Source organism: Scleropages formosus, chromosome 3, assembly GCF_900964775.1.
Source record: "Scleropages formosus chromosome 3, fSclFor1.1, whole genome shotgun sequence".
NCBI classification, from domain to species: domain Eukaryota; kingdom Metazoa; phylum Chordata; class Actinopteri; order Osteoglossiformes; family Osteoglossidae; genus Scleropages; species Scleropages formosus.
The window spans coordinates 21,606,098-21,611,927 of NC_041808.1; positions in this window are offsets into that span (position 1 = coordinate 21,606,098).

The window sequence follows — 5,830 nt, forward strand, 5'->3', positions numbered from 1 at the left end:
CGCGGGGGCAGATCTTCCTCCGGCGCCGCGCTCCTTCTGCATCAGCCTGCTTCTGCTAGAACGCCGCATCCGCTAAGCGACGCGTGGCGCGCGCTCCGATCGGAACTCACGAGACCACAGCCGGGCGCGCAAGGGTCCGGGTCCGGGTCCCGCCCCCGGTTTGCTGTGACGTGTGCGCTCGCTCGCGCTCGGTCTTCGCGCGCCGCTGCTGAAAGAGCGGTTCGACGTGCGTCGTCGTGTCGTGAGGGGAGGGCGGCGTTCGCATGCCCTGCTGTCAGCGAGCCGTACTACACACATAAACGCACACACACACGTGGAAAGGAGAAACGAGCGGGTGCGCATCTCCTTGTGAGAAGAGCAGAGTCACTGTGAGAAACTGTCACATGAGATGTAGCCTGTATGATGATCTTTTCTGCTGTGATTCGTGTGGCAGGGACACCAGATTTGGGGGGGGGGGGGGGTGTACGTGCATCATAGGGATGCATTTTGTGGGTACAGGCCAATTCTTCCAAAAATGTGCAAAACGCGTGAACACACACACACACACACTCACACACTTGTTTCATCACCAACACGCTGCATTTCGTTCTGTCACAGAGCCTCTTTCAACATGACCAGTGTTTGTTTGTTTGTTTGTTTAAGAATTATCACCAGTACTGAGTCATGCAGCGTAGACAGAGACAACACGCTGTGAAATAACAGATAATGTCCGCGTACATAAAAAACTATAAGTGCTATAAGGTCAAAAGTTTGCAATATTTCACAGGGTATGATCATATAGTGCTGATACATTGCAGAAGGGTATCCAGAACGCCATAATTCACCTACATGCAGGTCAAATGTTAGTTTTCATGTGCAAAAAATTGAAGCATTTCCATGATCCACATATTTACAGTGAGAACTTCAGACCATAGTAAGAAAATGCATCTCGCTGCAGGAGGAATCAGCCTACATTCCATGACTTTCCATGGACAGAAGTGCCATCTGCTTGATTCCAACTTATAGTGACTGCCACCCACGTGGTTTCTAAGGCAAGGGAGTAATGGAGGGGGTTTCACAGTGCCTTCTTCCGTACTTGTCTGGGGGGTACAAACACAGGGTAAAACAAGTAAACTCCAGCCGCCCTGAGTTTGATTCGAATGCCACACCCACTTTGCCCCCTCCTCTCCCCCATCAAAAAACATAACTAGTGTTTTATTCATGCAAAACAGGCAATCCAACAGTGTAAAAACATTCCACACTGAACTTAACATACTTACAAAACACAACTTTGTAGACCCTAGTTACTTCACTCTAATTTTAATCAGTGACATAACTTATTGCAAACTGAGGAGCACCAAAATATTGTCATTGAAATTTTTTTTTTTTAAAAAAAGAGAGAAAATGGGAAAAACACTGTTACATTCATTTATTTAGTGCTTGTGATAGCTGCCCAGATCAAATTTAAGACCCTGGTTATTGCCTACAAATGCATCAATAGAACTGCTCCCAGCTATTTACAAGACTTGATCAGCTGCTACACCCCAATCAGACCGCTTTGCTCATCTACTTCTTTTCACTTGGTGGTCCCACACATGAAGAGTAAAGCACGGAGGTTCTCGGTTCTGACTTTGTTGTGGTAGAATCCCCCCCCACTCAGAACTGCTGAAGCTCTGTCTACATTCAAGAAGGGTCTGAAAACTCACCTCTTCCAGACTCACTTCGCCCAAGATCTCTCCAGTTCATGTATGGTGTAAATTTTCATGCACCGTAACTTTATGATCATCCCCAGATAAGCCTTTACACAACCTCTACTCCTGCACTGTATGTAAATGTTTGTGTACCTTATAAAAAAAAAAAAAAATTGCAGGAACATGATCAGGATTCATCTACTGAATTTTATGCACCTACTCATGCGAAGAACACCGGTGCATAAAGTGGAAAAAATGTCTGCAACTATGTCTTTCTTTCTCCTAATGTAGTGCATAAATTGTATTTTCTCTGAGATGTATGTCGCTTTGGAGAAAAGTGTCTCTGCTAAATGACTAAATGTATTTAGCAGACGCTTTTCTCCAAAGCGACTTCCAGTGAACTCTATGTAGTGTTATCAGCCCACACCTTATTCACCAAGGTGACTTACACTGCTAGATACATTACTTACAATAGGGTCACTCATCCATAGATCAGTGCAACACACTCTCTCTGTCACTCACACACTATCGGGGAACCTGAACAGCATGTCTTTGGACTGTGGGAGGAAACCGGAGCACCCGGAGGAAACCCACGCAGACACGGGGAGAACATGCAAACTCCACAGACCGAGTGGGGGTTGAACGCATGTCCTCTCACACCACCCAGGCACTGTGAGACAGCAGCAGTACCTGCTGTGCCACTGTGCCGCCCCATAGAAAAGCAGACAGGCAAAAAGACAGAAGAAATACAGGACAATGAAAAAGACAGGAAAAAAGAAAGACAGAAGAATAGAGTGAAAAAGAAACAGATGAGGAAACACAGAAGAAAGTGATGTTAGAACATGTCAAGTACTGGGGGTGTGAGTTCAGTACAGTCATACACAGATATTGGGGAAAATATTAGGCTCACTTGAACACTGGACAGATTCCTCCCCACAACTATAATTTTAACAGTAACATAGTAGTCATTACCATGGCACACTGGAATTACTTTGGACTTGGTCCTATGATGTTTGCCATATCAATGTAACTGGTAGCTTTTCCAGAACATATTAAATAGTATAAACCATAAGGATCGAAGGGTCGGTCGATCGGCAGTCAGAGTTTGAGTGAGGATCCGTGGACGTGGTCAGGGGACGAAGCGAAGTGTCGATAACTGGAGAACGGAGACAGGAAACAAGGGTCGTGGGAGAGCAGGACATCACGAAGGAAGGCGTTTGTCTCAAATGAGATTCCGCAAGTGTATGGGAGCTGAGGAGGGTCTTTTAAAGGAGAGCGGTCAGTCAGGTGCTGGACTGGTGTCAGGTGCTTGATTGGTGTCGGGCGCAGGCGTGGACGTGACACTTAGAGGTCCGAGTGAAGACCTTCGGCATCTAAACAAGCTTAGGGTTTGGTGTGAGGTCTAAGGCCTTCAAGGGGCACGCAGGGAAAGGGTCAGAAAACAATTCCATGAGCTTCCACAGGCTGAAAAATTGATCTGTGTATAACTGAATACTGTTAAACGCACTGTCTATTTCTCCACTTCTGTTTTTGGTTGTCCTTTTTCCCGTGAAAAGATGTAAAGTTGCGTCCGGAGGAGACAATGACATAGACGCTGTTTCCTGTAATGTCCAAACTCGGATACGGGAGGGTGGTGATCTCAACAGCAGTGACAATGAAGTGCACCGTGCGACTTACGGAACGAAGTGCCAATGTGATAGAATAAAGACGGAACAAAGAGACGTAGCGAGTGCTTATTGACAAGGACCTAGAGTAAAACGGAGGGATGAGAGCAAGACTTGGACAAAGCAGCATGACGACAACGACAAAACTGAAGCGCGAGATCGAAAACAGAACTTGAGCAACAGGGGCAGACAAGACAGAAGATCAGGAGGAGAACAAATAAAACAGTATGGAGACTTGGAAAATAGGTGTGAGCGACCGAAGGAAGCTCGGTTTTCAGCAGTGACATCGTTTAATGCTGATCAAGGATCCACAACTGCTCTGGCCTCCTGCTTGCCTTTTATAGCTTGTTCTGCGATGAAGAACAACTGCACTGATTCCTGACATGTGACTCAGGACTCAGCCACTGACTGTTACTGCAACTGCTGGTCATGACAAAAGTAAAAATTTATCTGGACTTTTTATCTGGAAGTTTTTTTGGATTAACAAGGAAGGAGTGGGAGACATAAATATTATAGTCAAAAATGATTTCTGTGAATGAGACAAGTTAAACCTGCTGTCTTACAAACATTGTGTGTGAGTTATAATTCATAACTCTACAGCATGCATAAAAGATGTGAACTCAGAAACTAAAGGACTCCTGAAAAAAATGTGCATGCCTGAAATTGACATCTGAAGCAGAATTTTAAGCAAGAATATTGTTTCAATAAATATATAACACAAATAAAATAAATATAACAGAATAATAAAATAAATATAAAATATTAAAATAAATATAAAATAATACACACACACACACACATTTTCAGAACCGCTTGTCCCTTACGGGGTCACGGGGAACCGGAGCCTACCCGGCAACACAGGGCGTAAGGCCAGAGGGGGAAGGGGACACACCCAGGACGGGACGCCAGTCCGCCGCAAGGCACCCCAAGTGGGACTCGAACCCCGGACCCACCGGAGAGCAGGACCCAGTCCAACCAACTGCGCCACTGCATCACTCTCTATAAAATAAATAATAAAAAAAAATTAAAAAATAAATAAAATAAGAAAATAAATAGAACATAAATAAAGCAAATGTGGTGTTATTACTAGAAATTACCATTATAATTAAATATAAATTTAATTACTCCTAATTAAAGAACATGTGGCATAAACATTTATATTTTACATACGGGGGGCAGCTGGAAGCATAGTGGTTAGAGCTACTACCCTTGGACCTAAAGGTGGCAGGCTTGAGCCAGCTGTAGTACCACTGAGCAAGGTACTTACCCTAAATTATTCCAGTAAAATTGCCTAGCTCTATAAATGGGTAAGTAATTGTAAAATACCTTAACATTGTAAGTCACTTTGGATAAAAGCATTAGATAAATGTGCATAAAAAAACTGTTTTATTACAATATCAGTTCCAAATGAACAAAAAAAGGCACGTGAAAATTGACCAATAAGGTACGTTACTTCAATTAAAATTCATTTTATTTATTTTTGAATTTTCAACAGCACGATCACATCCTCATTAAAAATGTGTGTTGCAGTTTGTATTGTTAATTTTACATATTTGACAATTGTGAAAGATGATTCCTATGTCTAGAAGTACTCCATACATAGTCCTCTGAGGAGCTCTGTGTTTGAGTTCAATCCCACTTTGTCTTTGCTGTATAAGTGACTTTCAATTTCAAATTCATCTGTGCTAAATAGGAGGGGTTTTCTAACATTTATGAAGCTTGTCTTTGCATATTCATCCTATTCTTGTGAATGTTTAATAGCACGGTTTACTATTAGGGTGATAGCGACTCCATTAATAAAGTAGTACGTCATAAATATTTGAAGTCAGAATGTGAAACTCAACTTCAGGACTACGAAATTTAAATATTTGGTTTATATTAAAAAAAGATGAAGAAACAAGGATATGCTGAAGGGGCTGCTTTGGTTTTTTTCTTTACTGTATTTCACTCAGACTCCATACCCATTATTTTGCAGAGTAATGGAAGAAATGCCTCATGGCAATAAATGTTGGACTCTTACTAATGAAGGATGGGATGGTGCCTCATTATAGTATTTGTATTCTAAATCTAAGATCTTTCAGTTAAAAATGCAGGCAAAACATAAGGGAAAAATAATGAAAAATATTAAAAACTCTTTTACCCAGTGGAAATATTTGAATTTTTTATTATTATTATTATTTTTATTATTATTTTGTGGGGGGCGCGGTGGCATCGCAGGCTTGGCCGGGTCCTGCTCTCTGGTGGGTCTGGGCTTCGAGTCTTGCTTGGGGTGCCTTGTGACGGACTGGTGTCCCATTCCAGGTGCGTCCCCTCCCCCTCCAGCCTTGCACCCTGTGTTGCCGGTTTAGGCCCCCGGGTCACCGCTACCCCGCTTGGGACAAGCGGCTTCAGCAAATGTGTGTGTATTATTATTATTATTGTTATTATTATTATTATTATTAACATGTGGCTTTGATCAATTCAAATTCAATCCATGGTGACCACCGCCATGGTTTT